The following is a 23,745-nucleotide window of genomic DNA, read 5'->3' as shown; positions in this document are numbered from 1 at the left end:
CTCCTCCTCCCCCTCCTCCGACGACCACGGGTCCTCGTCCGACGAATCGGACGATCCTCCACCAGCTGTGGACTCCTACAGCAGCGCCGGACGCTGGAAGGGCAAAGGGCCGGCGGCGAGGAAGTGGTGAAGAAGGTCTCCATATATGTTTGATTATCGTTTTTAGTGTTTGAACTTCTCCGGCGACGAACTGTGCCGATCCTTTGGATGATGTAAAGTGGGTTTATGTGCATTTCATTCACCGTTTCATGCCGGTTTTTCTTTGAACGTTGTTTGATTATGTAGGCAGTAGGCTAGTTCATCACGTGCATACGTAATATGGATATAGGATACCGGATATGAGATACGCGGATGCGGAGAGGCAAATTTGAGCCGTGCCCGGTCAATGTCCGCGGACGAGGCCGGACGCGTCCTGGGCGTTTGAGGGGTCAGATTTGCTGTCTATGGCTGTAGATGCTCTAAGCAATTGGTTGAATTAATCCAAATTTAGTATTTCACATTCCAAGAATTGATAATTAATTCTGGGATGTGACAGTGATGCTTAAGAGCCGAGCACATCGCCCCTGGAGTGCAGCTGCGGCCTGACCGACAGAGGTGGATTTGGCCGGTAGCTATATCCAGTTTACCTTTGGTGTAGGATGAGAATCTCATTTCCGGTGTTTCATTTTGGCACACCTAGTTAGCTCTAGCTGGTGGTTTTCATTTTCTCGGTGTTCTCTTTGTGATTCAATCTGCTGCTGTTGCAGAGGGTGGAGAGCCTTGTAAAGCTTTAAGTATAAGCTGGACCTTCGGGTCTCGATCTCCTCTAAAACACAAACAAAATTTGCATTGTTTTCTTTCTCAGACATGCACTAATCTGGACACTCACCACTCCACTGAGAAATTATATATGCCCTTGATCGATCATAAGCACAATCCAGATATGGACATTTTATAAAAGAGCTCTTTTACGGTGATTGGCGAGTTACAACTCGTAATTTCGTGTAACTCCGTCTCTGTTTTTTTCTAACCGTCGGATCTGAGAAATGACTTAAAGGGTTTTTTTTGTGTGCAAAGGATAGAGTTGTAAATTAGCAGGTCAATCTAATCGCTAGTCAATCCCTGGCACAGCCCTCGTCGTTGTTAGGCTCCTCAATCCCCTCGCACAAGGAGCCACCGCCAACCCTGCCCTCGACCGTGGCGCCGTCGGCGTCCTATCGCTCGTGCCACCGCCGCCGGCGACCCTCGCACAGCCGCAGCCGCAGCCGCCTGCTCTCCTCTGCTGCCCCAGCGCCCCGAGCATCGCCCCGTCGAATAGGGCCTCCCCACGGCAGCGCCTCCTCCCTGGATCAGCCACTGAAGGCCATCAACGCCGGCGACCGAATCCATAGAAAGGTAACCCCGGGGCTTAATCTTCCGCCGCCGCTGCCGCCGAGGACGGCCCTGTTTTTTCATGTACATCCTCTGACCCGTTCTCCTGCCCAGTCGTCCGCCGCCGCCGAGGACGGAGAAGGTCCGGTGTCTATAACCGTCGATTCTGAAAGCTCAACAGGTCAAGTGACCTTGTAGAAAATTTTGGTATGTAAAAGTTTCACTTATGATCAACATGTTCTTGTGGTTAAAATTTAGAAATAGTATCTTAACCAGAATAATCCGAATGATAGAGGTAGTGTCGTACAGGAAATAATCTTTTTTGCAGTAGAAAACAGTCAGTAGATATCATATCTTGTTTAAGTGTTCAGTTGCCGGTTACGGTTTGAACACTGGAGAGTGTGCCTTTTGTTTTGATACAATTCAGTTAACATGGATGGTGTTTGTGATTGGGTGATGAATTTCACCGTGGCAACTACGGACAAACGTAATATTGGGAAGACTGTGCAGTGTGCTTTTTGTTCCGATGAATACAGTTCTGTTAGCTTGGAGGGACTTTGTGATTGGGTGATAAATTGTAGGTGTAAAGATAAGAATCTGGTTCTAATGGGGCAGCGACAGTTATTTGTTATTTTTGGAAAAAGAGGACCGATGCTTTGCTTCAGAAATATCTTCCCTATGGATTCTAGCGTTTAGTTGATAAAGTTACAGAGAAAAGACTTGTGTGATGTGCAGGTAGCAGGCTGCACAAAAATGTTGGGTGGGCAAGGAATTGAAGGATGGAAAAACTTTCGAGCTTCGCTGGAAGTTGCGTGATCGATGAGCTTCTTTTAAACCAGTCGCTTGTTTTGTAAGGGTGTTGGAGTGAATTGATCCATTACAAGGATAGCTTGCTTTGTTTTGGCAGAGAGCCATCGTTGTTGCTCTGCTTTGCATATTGTTACGTCTTGCTGATGGTTTATGTTTTTTTCTCTGAACTGGACAAACCTAAGCTTGTATTATCCGTTTCATGCTGAATGACAGTGGCTCACTTGAGCTCCTTAATTTTACAAAATATCTATCTTTCGCTCAAAATATCTACTCCTATTGATTTTTAATGAGTGGAACTTAATAGAGTTGGACTTCAGGGATTTATAAGGTTGCAAGTGTCTTTTTATTCTAGCAAAGTTGCTGCCTCATTTATTGAGGAAAGTGTTACTAATACTTTTGACCAAAAGAAGTAGGACTAATGTTTGCTCACATGGTCTCCTATGAACAGTGATTGTGGGCGTCCACGATGGACGCTGCGGTGCAGGGACTTGTTTCAACAGCGGCATTTTGAGGTCATGCATATGAAGATAGGAAATACTGTTGATGAGGTGGAGTTGATCGGAATGGGATGTGTTTGGGATCATATCGGGTTCCCCTGCTGCTATCTCTGCAGAGGGTTGAGCGAGACCGCAGTTTCTTGTTCTTGCAGATGCATTCTTGGATCATTTCTTCTGACTATAGTGAATGCCTAATCCTACAGTTATATGAGCAGCATTGTTTTGATGAACTAGGCCTTGTGGTTTTCCATCCCTGTAGCTTGATTGCATTCTTCAAAGGTGGCAAAGTAACAATCGAGTTGCATTTTTTTATTTGTGGGTTTGTGTGTGTATTGGGGGTTGTATTGCTCGCCTTGTGGTTTACAGAAATTTAGACGGGTGCATGACCTTGTTGGGAGTTGTATTGCCGGTGCTCCTGAAGATTGATAAAGTTGGGGCTGCTAGATTGCACGCCCACAAGTATCTTTCTTAGTCGTCTAGTCCCACAAGTACTGATCTTACTCGTTCGGGATAACTAATTTCAGTTGTCCGGGTCCACGCGCACCGATCTTTTAGTCGTTCGGGCGGCGGTACCGCTCTTAGTCATTCAGAGCCACAAGTATCGATATTAGTCGGCTGGACCCACAAGTACCGGTCTTACTCGTTTGGGCTCACTAGTATCAATGTTAATCATTTAGGCCCACACGTACTGATCTTAGTTGTTAAGGTAGTTGCAGGTCCGGATGACCGGTAATGCTAGTTGTCAGTCCAGACAACCCATAATAGTAGTTCTGGGTTCGATGACCCATAATGCTAGAAGTGGGATCAGATGACCAATAGTTCTAGTTGTGGGACCGGACGACCCATAGTGGTGCTGGTGGACCTAGACGACCCATACTTGAAGTTCTAAGTTCGGACGACCCATAGTGGTGATTGTATAACCGGATGACCCATACTTATAGTTCTGGGTTTAAACGACCCATATCTAGTAGTGGGATCAAACTACCCATAGTGCCAGTTGTGTGCCCACAAGTAACACTATGGGTCGGGCCACCAATACCACCTCGTGTCCCTTTATGTCGTCCGGACCACCAATGCCACTACTAGTCACTCTGGATCGCCCGGGCTAACAAATACAACTAAGAATCACTCTGGGTCGTAGGGCCCACACATACTGCCGGGAGGATGACCCCCGGGTAGCCCCAAGACTGCGAGCCGGACAGGGTGCTTGCCTGCCCGGGCTGGCTGCGCCAGGGCGTCTGTCGATAGAAGACCCCAGGGGGCTCCTCGCATCGACTTGCTCGTGGACGCTCGTTCCCGCCTCTCTCTTAGACGACGACACGATCGAGAGGCAAGAATGAACAGCTAGCTCCTTCCTCCTCCACCAAACAGCTAGCTCCTTGTGCATATCATACCATTTCAGCAGGACTAGGGGTACCTCCCCCGGAGGGCCACAAACCTAGGTATGTCTTGTGTCTCACACCCGCGCGTCCCTACCTTGCTTCCGGAACCCACCGGCGTCCGCCGGGCATATGAAGCGGGTTTGGGGCGCCCGGCTGTAGATGCTCCAACCCTCACAATACAAGTGCTTCGTTGGTCCATATAAAATGCTTCGGACACACATTGAATTAGATGAGAGGAAATGATTCAGTACCATCATGCTTCCGGTGCATGCTTTCTTTAGTTTTGGAATAAAGAAACCAAAGAATATGGAGGAAGACAAAAAACTGATCAACAAGGGCTAAACCTGGCGTGATTTGTGGGGGTAGTTGTCAGGAAGCAAACTGCATGTAAACTGCCTAGCAGGCCCACGTTCTATTATTCCATCGTACGGAGTCAATTAGCGAACGGAAGGAGCTAATCCCGTGCCGGCCTTAAACATCAGATCCGACGTCCATCTTACTTTCTATCCCACGGCACAGCTTCCCTAATGATTCACTCAAAAGAAAAAAAACTGCCCTAGTGACGGATTTACCCTTTCATAAATTAACTGGTCTCACCTAAATTTTGTAACGGTCCCACCATTATATGTAATTTCACATAATTTCAATTTCGTAATTCCTCGTGACTCCTATTTTCCCGCAGTCAGATAAGGGTGGATGAACGGCTCCTAAAATCGCCAATCACCATAACAGTTGTATTTATAAAATTGTGATGCCGCTTAATACAAGTAATTCACATATCTGAACAAGAAGCAATGCTCCAGTTTCGTCTGAGTAGGATGTCGCAGCAGGTAGAGTTGATATACAGTACTGATCTTTCAAGGCCGTCATAATAGTTATCGTATCTCGTGCGGAGTGCTGATCCGATGAGACGTGGGATGATGAACGGGTGTTTATGGACATGTAGAGGATGCTATTCTTGCGTTGGAAAAACGTACAAGGTTTGACTAGACAGAAGAGAAGAGATGGCTTACTCCTCAGGGGTCACGTTCTGCACATACATGAAACGGATCAGCGCCTTAAATACGTAGTGCAACCTCCTTAAACGCCTAATGAATCACCACACATGAAGTAGTTTTAAGTGACTACCTTTGAAATGGTCGATTACGCAGAACCGCTCACAGTTACTTAGTACCTTTGGGACATGTCGAGGAAGAGGAACATCTAGCCGGAGGAAGGCATTTATAAGGATCAGCTCAAGGAGTTCCGGAAGGAGACGACTGGCCACATCTTGTAGTTTGTTTTTTGCGGGAAAATCTTTGACTCCACATTGTTGGGCTAAGTTATGTTCGCATCACCGCTTTGGATTAAATCAATTGAACCTACTGAAAGAAATTCCTTTGGGTGTGTGACATTACCAGGCGCGACAAGAACGTTGATGGGATGCTCACTGGAGATGAGGTCAAGAAGGAAAATAGGCCAATGATGCATAGATACATGTATGAATTATGCATGCACAAACATACCGTGACAAGTATCTGAGGCCAAGCTTTAGTTTTGGTAAGAGGTTTTGTTGCCCGTAGCAACGCACAGCCATTTAACTACGTGTCATCCAAAATAAATAAATTAAAAGCCCGTGGCTACTCACGGGTGTTCTGCCAGTGATGACTATGTTTCAGTAGTATTATTCTTGCAGTGTGCTTACCAGCAACATACAAGCTTTTGAATGGAACAATATTGGGAACCTTAGATTCGGAGAAAGGGTTGTCCTCGACGTCGAAAATTATCTTTTACTGCATTGACTCAAGATTGACCATGAAAACACCGTCACTTGTCAAAACAAACATCACATTATGATCACCATCAATCCATAGCTCCCATCTCCGTGTGGACTGAGGATGGAGGTGGGGTTGGGCGTGGCCGATGGCGGCGGCGGGGCCGGCGGCCAACCCGGATCCGGTCTTGGCGGTGGCAATGATGACGGCTGGCCCGGATCCGGCCATGGTGGTGGCGGCATCCCCTCCACCAGGATCACGGGCCAGGAGGTGGGCCTTTGTGGCGGCGGATCTTGGGATCCCGTGTCCGGGCTCGTCGCAGGACGCGCGTGGCGGCCGAAGCTTCCTCCGGCATCGACGACGCTTGATGCGGGACCTTGGCGGCGGTTGCCATTGTATGGGTGCGACAGCGGCTGGCGCGACGGTGAGTGCTCGCTGTAGCTCCTGGAATCGGGGCGGCGGCCCTCTTCATCAATGGTGGTGGACTCCGTGGTCGTGTGGGCGACTCGGAGTCTGGATCTCGAGGTGGTGACGGCCTTCTGAGGCTGGTGGCGGTATGGGACGTCACTTGCATCAACAGATCGGTTCGATATGGCTTGGCAAGTGACACATGTGCCTCTTTTAGTGTTGTCCGGCGGTGCCTGTCGTCGGCAGGTGAAGCCACCGATGGATGCGCTACCGGCGGACGCTACGCACGACGTCTTATACGGAGACATCAAGTCATGCCTGCCACCGGCAGGTGATGCACGGTGGCTCTAACTGAGGTGTCATGTTTAGCATGTTGTTGTTGAATCGAAGGTATTGCGAGAGTAGCGGGTGGTAAGCGGTATGGGACGTCTTTGACTTCCATTGTATCCTCCAGAGGTATGTCATCGCGCGCCTATGGAAATGATGAGTTTATGCACTCGGGTGGAAACACAAGATCTCTGATCGGACTATGTCATCGCGCGCCTGTGTCGTGTCCTTGTTGAAGGTGGTGGATTGAAACTTGGCTTTGCGGATGAGAATCCGGAATTCAACCTTGTGGCGGACTCGCCATCATCGGTGCATGTGCGGCGATTCCTTGTTGAAGGCGTAGCCTAGGAGCTATGTTTTTCATATATGTTGTGTCTTGTATCATAGGGTTAACGGCTATGCGGGGGAGTTTTTGTCGCGAGGTATATGGCCTCCGGGTTTGTTTTAGCTTTATTTCCTTGTCGACGATGTTCGGCTGCTGGATTTTACAATATTAATAATATATGGCTGCATTCATCATCCTTTAAGAGGGCCTAAACATGGACAGAGGAACACAAATATGGATCATGTAATGGTGTATCTAGAGCGTAGAAAACATTCCAAGGCCAACGGATGAATTACTATTCGCGTCGGCTCGTCCCCTCTTGAAATCCTTTCCTTTGCTTGGATAAGGCCTAAACAAGGACTCATTAACACAAAGGGATTTTTCAACCCATTTTTCCAACTTTTTCATGCACGTGCAATTTTAATTTTAAGTATATCCATAATTCCTAAAAATGCACTTAATGTCTTCAATATAGAAAAACAACCCTAGAAAATGCCAAATTTTGACATGGAAAGAGTGATGGTGTATGTTGAGCGTATAAAAACTTTCAAGTTAAACGATAATGCAGCTGACACTTCCTCGCAGATGTTCCATTTTCTAAGTAGTGTATGTCAAAACTTTTGCGAAAACTTCTCAAACTTTTACCACAGTAACTAGGGATCTTATGATGACATCGTGCCAGTTTCCATGTTTTTCAGACTCCATTTGCATTTTCTAGACATGAAAAATCATTATGTTCCATGGAACACGTGATGGTTTATGTTGAGTGTATAAAAGGTTTCAAGGTCAAATGGTGGTAACTCACAATTCATCCTCAAACCCAACCCGTTCCCTCTTGCAACCATGATTCCTACTCACAGATGTTCCATTTTCCAAGCAATGTACATAAAAAATTTGCAAAATCTTCTCAAATGTTTACCACAATAACTAGGGATCATATAATGACAGCATACCGATTTCATATTTTTCAGACTCAATTTGGATTGTGTACAAATAAAAATAATTATGCTCCATCTATGGGTTGAGTCTTTGGCACCCTGGTGTTTGGAATTCTTCTTATTTGCTTGGATAATTCCTGAACATAGACTCATCAACACAAGTAGCATTTTTGGACACATTTTTGCCAAAATTTTCATGCACTTAAAGTTCAATTTTTACGAATCAAATCACTAGAATACGTAGAGAACATTTTACTTATTGTTCATTTCTTTGGATGAAAATGAATTAGTTATTATTTGAATGGACCATTAATTCAAACACTTATTTTAATTAGAAAGAAAACCCCTAAATATTATGGGTCCCACCCTAGTTTTCTAGAACTTTTAAAGGAAATTATTTGGACTTTGGAATTAATCCATAATGTATTTCGATTGGATTATATTAATAGTAAAAATGATATAAGTTTAAACTTCATGAAAATAACATGTAACCTTGGAAAGTATTTAATGTGCTAAATTTAAATACTAAGAAGAATTAGCACCTGTTTGAATCACTTTGGGATTACAAATGAGTGTCAATTAAATTAAATAGAAAACATAAAGGAAAAAAGAGAGAGAAATAACTCCTCACCTAGCATAGTAGTTTAGGACCAGTCCGACCTGCTTGGGGTCGTCTTCAACCTCTCGGGGAGGTAAAGTCACACGCGCAATAAAGTGGCCATATGCATCGCCCAGATGCAGAGGCCGGGGGTCCTCCTCCTTTTCTCAAAAAAAAAAAGTCACACGCGCACGCAGATGCTGCCACCTCCTGCTTCGATGTGGCCGAGCCCCCCACCCACCCGCGCTGGATCCCCATCGACATTTTCTTCCTTTCCCCTCATGTCCTCGACCTCATCTCGCTCTCTATCTTGTGTTCATGAGCATGTCCGTGTGTGTGCAGTCACCACTCACCACTCACCACCATCCTCTACCCGGGTCGACAAAGACCTCAAATCGCCGCCCTGCGCCCCATGTTTTCTAGGAACACCGCCGCTGCACGCTGGACCTCCAAGAAGATCGAATCGACCTCTGCTATCATGAACAGAGCGCTTCAACATCGTCTTCCCGGCCACGGTGACCAGCCGCCATCGTCGATTCACTGAAGCCCGAGCTTCGTCTACCTATTTGACCACATCATCATCTTCTAGGTGTTTTTCCACGTGTGATGCCTCATCTCCCATTGTCATTTGCATCCACAAGGTTGCTTTTCCGCCATGGCCGTAGCTCTGCCGCCGCCTGCCATGTCACTGTTGTTGCTAGAGATGGTCGCTGTCAAAACCGAGCACGAATTAGAGTTCCTAGTCCTCCCAGGGTTCCTCTGAGCCCATTAGCTAGCCTCCCCGTGCCCGGTAGCATCATCTGCATCCTCATCACCGGCGATCTTCCACGCAACCCCTGGTGCCCTGCTTGGTTTCCTAGGCTCGCGCGAGTGACGGCTTCATCCTAGTAGCCTTAAACGTTGTCGCCGTGGCCCGTCGATGCATCTCTGCCGCGAAATAAGGTCGCTCGCAACCAAACCCGGGCGGACTGACGTGGCCTAAGTACCCTGTTAACTACTCCCTTCGTTCCTAAATATAAAACCTTTTAGAGATTTCATTATAGACTATATATGAAACAAAATGAGTGAATCTACACTCTAAAGTATATCTATATATATATATATATATATATATATATATATATATATCTGTATATAGTTCATAATAAATTCTCTGAAAGGTCTTATATTTAGGAATAAAGGGAGTAGATGACACCCCGTACGTCGCTGCCGGACTTTGTTGTCGTGAAGATGATAACGACTGGAATTACTTTTATGATAAATTATATTTACATTCAATGAATTTTGTTTTATAACATGCATATCAGCACGATGATTTGAACAATTGAAAGGAAAGATATTGGAATACCCAAGAACTGGAATAGCTCCTGACTTCGGGAATACCTTGACCTTCATGGTCTCTTCTGAACATAGCCAAATGCCGTATAAAATAAGGAACGGAAAATCTACATGGCTCATACAGTAACACTTGGTACAAAAGAATAATCCAGAATAGTGGCCCATTGCATTGTTGTAATTTATTAGGTGTGCAAACTACAAAAAATCCAGAGAATCTTAGGAGTCTTAATCACATCATATACACGGGGGTTTTTGATCATTTGAGTAGTACCAAAATCGGTCACTGTTACCACTGAACAATCGTACTGTACGATTCGTACAGCCACATCTCTTGTGAGTTGTGAATCAACATATCCTGACATATGTATAGTCCAATCAATCAAACTGTAAGGTCCAAAAGACTACACAAATCAAATTTTATCCTATATTCAAAGTTTCAAACTGATGTACCTAGCTGAGGAAAGGCAGCTGGGCCAAATAGAATACGTTGGGGTAGAGGCGGCAGTGTAGGGTGGTGAGTAGGAGAAGAGGCGGACGACTCCACGCGCCTCGGCCTCTACTGCGACGTAGAGCGCAGACTCCTCGGCGCCCATCACTATGGCAGAAAGCCATGCGCTGGATTTGGAAGCCCTAGCGTCGGATGCCTCATCGTCTAGACGTCGACCATGATGCGATGCACTGCGTTGCTTGGCGGAGACACGGAAGGCGTCCCAATCGAGGCATTAGTGGATGGTGGTGAGCACATAAGAAGAGGGTGGACGACTCGGAGTGTCCTGGCCCCGTTGCAACGTACTTCCTCTATAAACTAATATAAAAGCGGTACAACACAGACTCCGGGCGTTCATCAATTAAACACGGTAGCCAGCAACGTGCTGCAATCGGACGCCTCGGCGTTGCCCTGGATAGGACGGTGTCACAGGGTTGAACGGAGGCAAGTGACGCGGTGTGGACAAACCCTGAGTATCATGTGACGGACCGTGTCAGCGTCCTGAGATCGCCTGGCGGGAGATCGACCGGACATCCACTGGCGATCAGGCGAATGAGTGGCTGCTCTGTGGTCTTGTCGACCACCAGTGCTACTGATCGGTGCGGGTGGATTCGGCAGCTGAAACTTGCTTTATATTGGATAATATGACTCATCGAGGAAGGGCAGAAGACGAATGTGACCAGAAAATTCAATCGTCAAAGGTGATGTGAGGCAATTATGGAGAAGATAGAGAGGCCGAAGGGAGAGGTAATCGTCAGTTCTTTCGCCAAACTAAATACCCGGCTGGATTATGGAGAAGATAGAGAGGCCGGAGGGAGGGTAGTCGTCAGTGCTTCCGGCCAACTAAGAGGGTGCTTGGATCCAAGTGACTTATTTTAGTCTGATTAAAAATAGTCTCTTTAAGAGGCTAAAGTTTCAAGCACCCCTGACTAAAGAGGGGCTAAAACTAGTCTTGAGACTAAAATTTGTTAGTCATGGGTACCCCTACTAAAATGTGGATTAGTCCTCTCTCTCCTCATTTAACTCCTCTCCTTTAACACAGGCGAGTTCTGGATTGGAGGGTTTGGAGGATAATAAATGCTCATTAACTTGATTTTAGTCTCTTTAGTATTTGGATCCAAGTATGGGTGAGTCTATCAAGTTTTAGTCTCACTACTTTTAGTCATGGGATTGAAACGTATCCAAGCATCCTCTAAATACCCAGCAGGAGAGGCAATTAATAATAGTTTAATACCCAGTGTAGTGCTTCATGTCTCATGACTGGATGGGTGCATATATAACTAGGCAGATTGATGTAGTACGATTCGAGCTACGGAACCTCTCGTTCCTGGTGGCTCCAACCCTAGCCGCCGTCAGGAGACGCCAATCATCCAGTGCCGTCCTTCGGCGGCCCCCCTCCACCGACGACCTCGGTCGCCGGTGGTGAGGGGGTCGTCGGATCCAGGGCCGGTCCACATATATACGTGGCCTGGGGCAGGAAGACAACAAGGGGCCCTTGTTCTTTTTTTCTCTTGACACACATGAACTGAAAATATTTTGTATGTCAAGACCAAAGTAAATATTCAGTAGATGGAATAGATAGATCCATTATATTTGAATTCTAAACTATATATTGCCACTTGCAGTGTTTCCTGAAAGAACTACTCGTCCGGTAAGAAAATTGTCAACCGAATTTTTTGGGAATTCTACGTGTTCATCTATACATGTTTTTCCCCATATTTTCATCACTACTGCTAGAGAAATGCTTTTGGCAAGACATGTCACCATATAAGGCGTGTAAAACATGTTCAATACAGATCAGAAAAGCATCTGGATATCATATGGCATAATGTGAATTTGTACGAATGCCACAATAGTCAGCACAAATGAGAAGCCAACACCATGAATTGAATTAACGCCTCCCCTTCTCCTAATCTCCTTAATGCTTTCTCAGAACCAATGAAGAGCAGAAGATTATTAGATGACCTATGCAAGTCAGCAGATCTGAAGGAGTTAGAGCCAGAGATGGAGAGCAAAGCTATTTGAAATAGAATCATTAAACGAAGGAAGAGAATTACAGGGAGGATGCAGATCTCTCTGATTGGAAGGTTCCATGATCATCCGTTAATCGCTTGTCGCGCCCTTGGAATCTGAAAGACACCGAAACGGCAGTGTTGTTCAGGGATTGTGAATTTAGGATAAGCTCGGAGGAGAGGAGTCATCGAATGCAGCAGAGGAGAACGAGGGACTTGTGGATCCGGTGGAAACCGATTTGACTTCTGCGTGAGTATTGCTCGTATGTCCACCAGTGTAATGGGCTTTACACTTGCACGATTACAACTTGGGCATTTTTATATTTTTTTCTCTAGATTTCTTCGGCCTGAGACAAAAACACACTGGGTTCTACTACCTGGGTCGGGCCTCTACCTCCTCGGGGCCTAGGGCAGGTGCCCCGCTACCCTGGCCTATGGGCCGGCCCTGGTCGGATACACACGTGTGGAGCGTTTTTACTCCCTTGTAGTCTAGATTTTTAGACTGTTCATCATCTTGGCTTCGGCGACGACAATGATGGTGTTGAATAAAAATTCTTTGGATCCTTCCCTGACGAGGCCATCGGCCTTATGGTTGGAGATGGATTTGGAAACCAGTCTATTCAAACAAGGATGGTTTGGCGGCGGCGGCATCCTCGTGGTGGGCCTGTGTCCTCGGGCTCCGCCGTTACGATGGCGTTTACTCCGGCGTCGGCGCGGAGCTTGAGAGGTAGTCCAGGAGCGTATGCAGATTGTGCTCTGCATCGACGGCATCTAGAAGACGTAATGTGTGCTGAGTTCGTGGTTCGTGGATGGCAGGTATAGTTCCCTCCTTCAGCGTCTTAGTCATGGTGGGGTGCTATATCTGGAGTTCGATGGCGTGTCCGGGGTGTTGCCCCGGTCTGATTCGGTCAACAACAATGACTTCACTTTTGGTGAGCAACCTTGGAGGTCTGCAAAGCTACATATCAACGATGGAGCCGCGTCGAGCTCAGGTGAGGAGGTGATCTGTCATTCTTTTCTTTGATGGTTACTGTGGTGGTGCCGGAGGCAGGTGAAGGGCGTTGGTGTCAAGCTCAGAGATGTTCTGCTATCTTTTCAGTTTTTCATGTCGGTCATTACATGACTTGTACTTTGATCTTTATGATATGAATGAGACACGTATTACCATGCCAAAAAAAAATATTGACGCAACTGCTGATGTGTATACCTCGCATGTAAAGAGAAATGATGTACTTCCTCCGTTCATAAATATAAGTCTTTATAGAGATTTCATTATGGACCACATACGGATGTATGTAGATGCATTTTAGATTGTAGATTCACTCATTTTGCTCTGTATGTAGATTCTAAGTGGAATCTCTACAAAGATATATATTTAGGAACAAAGGAAGTAGTAGAGAGGTGGCACATCACTGATGTGGACAGTGTGCACGGTGAAAGAATAGAAAATAGTGGGGAACTACTTCTTAAAAATGATAGATTAGTTCTGAGAAACTTCTTTTAATTTGGCTTAGCACGAGCCGAGCCAAACAAACAATGGCACTGTAGCCACATCAGCGAGAGAAAATTATTAAGCAGTGCTTCTTCGGAAGCCTCCCAACAATCAATTAGGAGTGGGCTGTGAGCGCGTCACTTGGCGCGCTCTCAGTTGTTGCCACGTGTCACGCTCTAGACGCTCCCTCCGCATTTTGTTTATTTTTTTATTTTTTTCGCACACGTTTTCGGCTTTTTAGATTGATTTCTTGGGTTTTTTAGGCTTTTTGGTTTTCCATCGGTCCTTCCACCTTTTTCGAAAAAAAATCACGAGAAAACGCGTTTTCTCTTTTTTTTTCATGAAAGGCATGGTCCACCTTCCGCGAGAGCCACGGTTTTGCTTCCGTCAGAGGCATGGCCATGCCTCTCGAAAACGAAAAAGAACGTGTTTTTTTCGTCCGTGAGAGGCACGGTTTTGCACCGCGAGAGGCAGGCGGCGCCTCTCAGAAAAGGAAAATATTTTTTTTATTCTTTTTCTTTTACGAGAGGCACGTTTTTACTTCCGCCAGAGGCATGGCTTTGCTTTCGTGAGAGGAAACGTAAAAAACGTGTTTTCTCTTTTTTTTTCCTTTCCTAAGAGGCACATATTTTCTTCCGCGAGAGGCATGGATGTGCCTCTCGGAAATGGAAAACAAATGTGCTTTCTCTTTTTCATTCTTTCATGAGAGACATGGTTTTGCTTCCGCGAGAGGCACGACCGTGTATCTTGGAAACGACTTCCGGAAAAGGAAAAAAACATGCTCCCATGATTCGGTTTTTTCGTCCAGTTTTGTTCTTCTGTCTTTTTGGAAAAAAGTTCATCAAAACCTATTAACGCGGGAACTAGTTTTGAAGTTCTCGACACGAGGAATCCAACGGTGAATACGGTTTGTAATTTGGAAGCACAATTAAGAGATAAAACATTTTTAATAAACGGATCTACAAAAAAAAGGAAAACTCCCAGGTTGCGACAAGTGGCGCATATGCAGCGGGGCACTTGTCGCAACCTAGGAAAATGGGTATGATGTTTGGAGGAAGTACTCCTCAATTAGTGATCTCGCACATCAGCGTAAGCCATCCATGACAACACTAATAAAACGTACAAATAAGAGAAGTCTAGGCCCAACACGACCCATGACAATTCTCATCATGACAGTTTTCACGACAAACCAAAAGAAACCGTCAACAGTGGTGATGGATTCTAAGAATGTCATCAGTAATCCGTCATGTATTAAAGATTGCTTGTAGGGGGTGACCTAATGCGGTGCTAAGCGTTACAGATGGAGCGGAAAAATATCTGTGAATATTTTTCCGGCTTTAGGCAATTATCAGACATACGATCTGGAGGGGGAGGTTCCATGTTGACTGTGTTGGGGGCATGTAACAGATATGTGGACAGCATATCCGGATTCATCATATTTTTCTGATCATTTTTCATATATAAATTATTTTCATCCGAGTTACGGTTTAGCTTATGTTTTTTCGAAGTTTAAATGATTTTCTGAAATTACTGGATTTAAATTCGAAAATTAATAGAAATAATGCTATTAGTACCCAGAAGTGTACCAAGTAGTGGGCACAGGGAGGCTGACGGTGGGGTCCAGTCAACTGCCCAGTCAGCAGTTGACTGGTCAACTTTGACGGTCAACTGGACCAGTGGGTGTCATCTCTTAGTGGCAGAGCATATTTAACAAATACTAAACCTTTTAGTTAGCTTAATTAACCGGTGGGGCTACACTATCAGTGGATGTATTAACTAACATCTTTTATTTAATCTTAACCCTAATGCTACAGTTGCATAGCCCACACGTCAGGGAGTGTTAAAGGGGTTAATTAGCATGGCTAGTTACAGGGGGCCACTGGTTAGTGACACAGAGCCGGTTTGAACGCCGGCGCGTGGTCCTGCGAGGCAGGTCGTGGTGGCGAGCTTCGGGATCCGCCGCCCGGCGACTAATAGGAGCGCGGAGGCTACCGTTCGAACGAGCGTGAAGAGGAGCGTCTATAGGTGGCCATAGTTCACCCAGCAGCGGCCGGAGCAAGAGTTCGATGAACTCGGGCGTTTGGGCTCGGGTTCGTTGCTTCAAGGGGTTCACGTGTTGCCTGGGATCCCTAGGAGCACGTCAGTGGCTTCGGTTCGAGCTGGGGTGGACGACATCGACCACCACGAGCTCGTTGGCGGAAACAGAACTATGGCGGAGAAGTCAACGGCGGCCGTGAGCTCTAGCTACAGATCGAGAGCAGCAAGAGAGGGATTTCGCCGAGATGCTCACTGTGGAGCTCAAGATGGCTCGCTGGGTGGCTTAGTAGCAGCACGACGATGAACGTTGGCGACCGACGGGGAGGAAGAGGACGGATCTGGCGCTGTGGGCTCTCCGGGTTGATCCTGTGGTCGTAGATGAAGCAGAGGTTCCCGGCGGAGCTGATGGATGAGCTCCTAGGTGGCGGGAAGGTCGGAGAGCGCGCGGATGTCGGCGATCATGGCGACGGTGGCTGGGTGCAGCGAGGGGAGGAGAGGAGCGGCGCAGGGAAGGAGGAACGGGGCAAGTGCGGGCTAGGATTTGCGCCAGGGGGGTCGACTGCGACTTGTAGGCCGCCGTGGAGTCACCGGATGGCCGACACGTGGTCATTCGCGGCCACAGACGTAGCGTGCGCGTCCAACGCGCCGGGGAGGAACACGGAGGAAGACGACAGGCGATGGTGCGTTGGCCGGCTACTGTTGCCAGCAGGCCTAAGTGCACAGTGCGCTCTAGTTTTTAGTCTTTTTTCTTTTCTGTTACTTTCTTTTATTTCTGTTTTGTATTTTCATTTACTATTGAATGATTTTAGTTTAGTATGAAAATTGGCACATAAATACTAGGCCATATTTTGCACTAGCACACAACGTTTCGTGCCAACTTAAAATGTTAAATTATTTATTTTAATTGAAATGGCTTATTTTAATTCTGCTGTCCCATTTATTAATTCCTGGGAATTTATCTATGAGTCAAATGATGTTGGTTTCTTCATGATAGTTCTTTAGAGAATATTTTCAACTCAACCTACATTTTTATCTTATGTTTTGAAAATTTGAATTTGAATTGGTCTTGTGACAAGCGGTATTTGGCTAACCTGATGACATGGCACCATTATTGTGAGTCACCGTAGCGTGACACTGGGGGTGTTACATTTGCCGTTTGTAACTTAAAATTGTCGCCCACACTTGAAAAGAACAATTTCAAACAAAAGTAACACCAGTTCGACTAAAATTATACTGTGCTTGTCTAGCGCAAAAAAAGAGATCATGTTGCCCGCATATTGGAGCCGAGAGAATGACTTGGTATTATATCACACCCTTCATATGGTCGAGCTTTCTAACGCATCGCCAAGCCATAAACCCCACGCATTTCATAGAAGGGTCAGACTTACCCATTCATGTTAATCCCTATTTCGCACGCCTAGGGTACTTTGAGTACTTGGTCAATCCCAAATGCATGAAACTGTTTTCAACCGAGCACCACCTAATATTTCATTATAATCTACATATTTATCACATATGTATTAATTTAGCATGACTTGAAATATGTTTAACATGATTATTTTATTTTTCGTAAAAGGAAAGGTCGTGGTGACACATCTAGCCATGTTGATGATTCTTACTCCAATATTATGGTATTCAAATATATGTTGCATGAGTTCATGAGTTAACCATACAATCTTATCCGCCGATGATGTACATGATAATGAGAACCATAATAAGAAGTCAAAAGCTGGTAGATGCAAGTTGCAATTAAAACATTTATGAAGTCAACTAGTGTTGGATGGTTCATGTGGCATGTGCCCCACTAATTAAAAGAGGTGCGTTCCACGAGCTAATATCCTAATCTTCATGAGGTCCACATGTAAAGCTACAAGCTGTATATAATTTGATGCCTCTTAATAGCATAACAGATGGCCTAATATTGGCATCCCAACCTTATCCATTGTAGTACCGATCTCCATAACTTGCCTTGTGGAATCGCTACACACGTCTTCAAGTCAACCACAACCAATGGCTTCCGTGCAAATGCATCTGTGCTCAAGATGGTCCCCCTTGTCCGCTGCGTCATGCTAGCTTTGGCGTCAATGGAGATAGCCGATGAGGCATGTTAGTTTCATGCAGAGATACTGCAAGAGCGGCATGCCAGTGTGCGGATATCACAACAGTTCCAGTATTTGGCCCAACTTGCGAGCAAACAAATTTTGTCACATGTGTGGCCGGCTGTGGCATCCAGGCTAGGAATCTCCCGTGATTTTGCTCTTCATTCGTCATGTAGGCACTGGAAGCATATATATCACTATTTCATTGTTATGTCACTATTACTTTTGTTATCTCTGGCGGCGGCGGGGGAACCCCAGCAACCAGCCGCCACAACCCCTTCCCAGCCCCTCAACCACCTCGCCGCCACCGGAGGAGCGGCCGGCGAAGCCCGCGCCGGCTCCCAGGATGGTGGCGGCGGGGCGCCTCCTCCGGCTGCGGCCTCCTTGCCGTCACGCCCGTCTGCCGGCCTCTGTGCCCTCCGACGGACGATCCGCCCTCCGCCGGCGCGTCTCTGGCGGCGACCTTCTCCCCACCCCGCCCGACCTCGCCCTGCTCCCTTCCCCGTCCGATTTCCGCGCCAGATCTCGGCCCAGCGAGGTCTGTCCTGTCGCCGGCGTTTCTCTCCTGCTGGCGCTGGACCCGGGGTTGGGGCTGATGTCCTCCTCGGCTGGCCTTGGGGCTACCCTTGTGGCGCCGCGACGACCCCCGATCTGCGGCCATCACTACAAGGATCTGACGCGGGATGACGCGAGGTGTCGACGGCGGCTGTAGGGTCGTTGCGCTGGGCATGTGGGGCTGCGGCGATGTGCTGGCCTTCTGCGTGTGCCAGCCGAACGGCGACGCTACGTTTTTCGGTTGGTGGTGCTGATCGTGATCAGATCGGTCAGATGATGGTGTTCGTAGATTGTTCTCCAGCGACTTCCTACGGATCCACGACTACGCAGGTCATTGAAAAGAGTTCGGGAGGTTTTATCTCTTGATCTGATTGATAACTTCAGTGGTGTGATACAAATTATGGATGATGACTTGACACAGAGGGTAAGTTGTCGAGTGGCGGCGGTCCAATTGTAGCTGCTGGGATTATGGAAAAGCGGTGACGACAACACTTGTGTGACTTGGATGGTGGTGCTGCACGCACCAGGTCTCGAGCTTCGGGGCGAAAGCCTGGGTCAGACCCGAGTGGTTACACCTGGCAATGACGATGTTTTTATGTCGTTACCTTGTTGAAGGCATTGCTCGGATTTGCTAGTACTGAAACTTAGATTTTGGCCTTTGTGGTTAGATCCGGTGACGGCGGCGCTTGAGTGTCGCTTCCTTCGTGAAGGCGTTACTGTTGAAGTTCCTCGTCATCATGTGGTGTCAATGGTTGGTGCGAATATGGTCTCAGTTGTAGTTTGTCCATCACTGATCTGATCGTTTTGATTTATTTTTTCTCCTTTTTTCTCGCCCGCACATAGATTTTGGTCTTATGACTTTGCTAGTTGCGGGTATGCTTCCGCGTGAGTGTGTTGGGTTGACTGTGTGCATCCTAGTTATGCAGAGGCCGGGTGTGTGCTCATTGTATGTATCCTCTTGATGCTTCATTTTGAGCCAATAAAGTCCACCCTTTGTCGAAAAAAAGTGAATGCATGCAAACTAGATTCCATTAGACCACCACTTGCGTTTTCTATGTTGTATGTAGTATCTGTCAAAACCGACAGTATGTACGTGTAGTATGTAGTATATAACAATGATTAGGTAGTATATATATAATAATTTTTAGGTAGTATGTATCATTTTTTGAGTATGCTCTTTTTTACGTACAAATATATACGTATTTCACAAATATAACAAAAACTATAGGCTCATATGCAATTTTTTCATGTAACTTGCTTTGAAATATCTTAGATATAGTATATGAACATATTTAAAATAATAAAATAGTATATATAGTATCAAATGGTAGTATATGAGACATGTGGGGTAACTACCACCGGGTGGTAGGATGGAATTTTCCTACGGTTAAGTGCGTATACAGAATAGGAATATATATATAAACGATGGTTTCTCAGCGTCGACGTTCTCGTTTTTGAGTGAGCTTCTTTCCTTTCTTGTTCACTGCCGAATAATTAAGCCCCTCGTTTTGACTTTTCCTTTTTCATGGAGTACGATTTTCTGGTAATGTAGTCTTGCTTCCTCTTTTGACATATGCTTCATCGCCATTGTCATCTTCCCTCATCGGGTCGCCGTGTTAGCGACTCCATCCATTCTGATGATGCTCCTGTTGCCTCTCCTCACGACAACATGGCTCGGATTGCTCAGGTCGGTTATGAAGAAGCATCGGGTCACGTGCTTAGCGTGTACCCATGGGTCGGTTTTGGCAATGACGTTCACGGTAGCTGCGCTCTTCACATCGGGTATAGACATGGTAGTGAAATAACAATTTTCTTTTTCGACGGCCTTAGCCCATCTAACACGGAACATCGTCACACTGTGCAGTCCAGCATAGTCAAGCTCCAAGATCTCTTCGACCCTTTCGTAGAATCTTTCTGTTGCGCCGTTGCCGCCGGTCATGCATTCCATCGTCACCCCTGAGTTGTGGTAATCAATGTCTATGTCTTTCGCCTCTGTGTAGAATGTTTATTCGTTGATATCGTATGCGTGAAAGGTCGCGAGGTTGGCCGCGTGGCCATGTGCTAAGGCGTATATGAGAAATCCGTTCGCACTGCCCTCTTCCGGGGGATTAGTAAGAACATGCTCTTTGAACCAACACAAGAAAGTGGAGTTATGCTCTCTAGTAACTTCGGCACCCGTCTTGCTCATCCCCCGGTCACGGTACTTCTTTGCGACGGTTTCTTTGTGAAGTGCCACGAAAGGATGTACCGCATCTAGGTGTTGTTGCACTACTAAGTTTGCTCCGTCCAAGTCGTTGCGTCGACCCGAGTGGTCCACATGCAATTCCCTTCGACCGTTCATGTGACCTTCTCCTCCGAGCCTCCCAAAGTGCTTGTTGATAGGCAAACCAACAACAGGGTTCTCACCGCCTAGATAATACTCGCAGAAGGAGATGCACTCTTGGGTCAGATAGGCCTGCACGGTGCTTCCATCCAGATGGGACATGTTACGAACGAATCCTTTGATGACTCCATCCTTCCTCCCGAACGACATCATGCTGTGAAGGAATGACGGCCCGAGGTCGACGATATCGTCCACAATGTGGACACACAGATGCACCATGACGTCAAAGAACGCGGGCGGGAAGTAAATCTCAAGCTCATTTAGTATGACAATGATCTCTTCCTGTAGCCTTCAGAGATTCTTCACACTGATCGACTTTCGAGAGATAACACCGAAAAAGTTGTTGAGACCAGTAAGCGGCTCATGGACATGCTTGTCCATTATCCGTCTAATGGTAACCGGAAGGATCTGTGTCATCATCACGTGACAGTCATGAGACTTCATCCCGCTGAACCTTTTCTTCTTGGTGTCTAGAAATCTTCTTATCTTCCCATAGTAACCGGAACTAACTTTGATTCCAGTAAGGCACTTGAAGAATTGATTGATCTCCTTTAGACTTAAGGTGAAGCAAAAAGCGGGGCAATAATTCTCTTCCTTTTTGTTGACTTTTTTGCCCCTGTCCCCTGCCTCCGTCTCCGTCTCCGTCTCCGTCTCTTCTGACTTTTTATGGGGAGGCATGTGGTGATCTTTCCTGATGTTCAAATATTCCATGTCTATTCTTGCCTTCGGCCCAGCCTTGGTCTTATCCAGCATGTTCATCACTGTTGCAAGCAAGCTCTCAAGGACATTCTTCGTGATATGCATTTGATCAAGGCAATGAGGCGTGTCGAGTTTGGGACAGTACTCCAAGTCCCAGAAAGCAGGCCTCGTCTTCAATACCTTCAGCAGCGGCTTCGACGCCTTTTTCATCTTTCCCGGCACAGGGTACTATTGCTAGTGTTTCAACAGCTCATCGATTTCGGCACCACTCCTCTTACATGGAGTTCCTTGATGCTTAGCCTCACCATTGAATAGATATCCACAGTTTCTCCACGGGTCATTCGTAGCCATCTTTGATGCCCCATGTACAACATTTTCGCAGACCCTCCATCTTTCATTAGTTGCTGAGACATTGTATTGCACCGGGTGCGTCTGCAATATCCGTGGCACACCTGGCCCGCGACATATCCGTAACCGAGATAGTCGTGCACTGTCGTTATTAGCACGGATCTCATGAGCCTTTATTGGCATCACATGTCTTGGCCGGTGTTTTCCATAACGTGTCTAACTCCTCTTGCCAGACGGATTCATGACATCGGTACTCGTGCCAAGAACGATGTTCCTTGCATCATCTGCGAAATATCCATATTCGACGTTGAATGTTCGCCACTGGCTAGAATCGGCGAGGTCTCTCAGCTTCGGATCATATCCATCGTCGGGATTCATCATCTCCGCGTGCCATTGCATTAGCTTTGCTTCCTTAGGATCTATGAAATAACACTACAGACGGGGAGTGATTGCTACTTCTTGAGCTTGCATTCATTTTTTCCTTGAAGAGGAAAGGGTGATGCGGCAAACTAGAGATAAGTATTTCCCTGAGTTAAGAACCAATGTATCAATCCAGTAGGAGGAACACACAAGTCTCCAATGATAGCACCTGCACAAACAAACAAATACTTGCAGCCAACGCGATAAAGGGGTTGTCAATCCCTTCACAGTTACTTGCAAGGATGAGATCTGATAGTGGTAGATGTAAAACAAATAAAAGTAAATAAAATTCAGCAAGGTATTTTTGTGTTTTTGATTTCATAGATCTGAAAATAATATGATAAAAGTAGACCTGGGGGCCATAGGTTTCACGAGAGGCTTCTCTCTTAAAATAATATTGTTGAGAAATTGATAGAAAAGCGAATAATCATGACAATATCTAAGGCAATGATCATGAATGTAGGCGTCATGTCCATGACGGGTAGACCGACTCCTGCATGCATCTACTAGTATTACTCCACACATTGACCGACTCCTGTCTGCATCTAGTGTTTTAAGTTAACAAGAACAGAGTAATGCCTTATGCAAGATGACATGATGTAGATGGATAGATCCAATCAATATGATATAAACCCCATCTTTTTATCCTTAATGGCGACAATACAATACGTGCCTCGCTACCCCTTCTGTCACTGGGTGAGGACACCGCAAGATTGAACCCATTACAAAGCACCTCTCCCATTGCAAGAAAAATCAATTTAGTTTGCCAAACCAAATCAATAGATCGGAGAGAAATACAAAGCTATCAAATCACGCATATAAAAATTCAGAGAAGACTCAAATAATATTCATAGATAATCTGATCATAAACTCACAATTCATCGGATCTCAACAAACACACCGCAAAAAGAAGATTACATCAAATAGATATCCAAGGACATCAAGGAGAACATTGTATTGAAGATTAAAGAGAGAAAAGAAGTCATCTAGCTACTAGCTATGAACCCATAGGTCTTTGATAAACTACTCACACATCATTGGAAGGGCAGAAAGGTTGATGTAGAGGCCCTCCGTGATCGAATCCCCCTTCGTAAGAGTACCGGAAAAGGCCCCAAGATGGGATCTCACAAGGTTAGAGGCTTGTGGCGGGGGAAAAGTATTTTTGGTGTGCCCCTGGTCTCTGGGGAATATTTCGGTATTTTTGGAGTTGAGATTATGGTTGGGGGATCCGCGAGTTGGCGACAAGCCTGTAGGGCGCCCCCCTAGGCCACGCCCTACGAACTTGTCGTCAGCTCGTAGATCTCCTGACCTTCCCCAAAGCATCCTAGGTGTCTTATGGTCCAAGAAATATCGTCAAAAAGTTTCGTTCCATTTGGACTCTGTTTGACATTTATTTTCTGTAAAAGACAAAAATAAGGAAAAACAACAACTAGCACTGGGCACAAAGTTAGTAGGTTAGTCCCAAAAATGATATAAAATAGCATAA

General features: G+C 46.1%; 2 long non-coding RNA genes across 2 annotated transcripts; one reads left to right on the top strand and one right to left on the bottom strand.

The window, feature by feature from the left end:
• Window positions 1-1,108: 1,108 nt before the first annotated feature.
• LOC125524737 (uncharacterized) lies at window positions 1,109-2,588 on the top strand. The gene is made up of 3 exons (XR_007290926.2): window positions 1,109-1,374; window positions 1,465-1,557; window positions 2,086-2,588. It is a non-coding gene; the product is annotated as an uncharacterized LOC125524737 (long non-coding RNA).
• Window positions 2,589-11,835: 9,247 nt separating this feature from the next.
• LOC125523057 (uncharacterized) lies at window positions 11,836-16,277 on the bottom strand. The gene is made up of 3 exons (XR_007290091.2): window positions 16,009-16,277; window positions 12,272-12,343; window positions 11,836-12,179 (listed from the first exon to the last, which is right to left on the bottom strand). It is a non-coding gene; the product is annotated as an uncharacterized LOC125523057 (long non-coding RNA).
• Between the last annotated feature and the right edge of the window lie 7,468 nt (window positions 16,278-23,745).

Source organism: Triticum urartu, chromosome 7A (assembly GCF_056163025.1).
Source record: "Triticum urartu cultivar PI428250 chromosome 7A, HENAU_Tu73, whole genome shotgun sequence".
In the NCBI taxonomy this organism is placed as follows: domain Eukaryota; kingdom Viridiplantae; phylum Streptophyta; class Magnoliopsida; order Poales; family Poaceae; genus Triticum; species Triticum urartu.
Note: the sequence above shows the minus strand (reverse complement) of the source record. Positions and strands in the feature narration are given on the sequence as shown.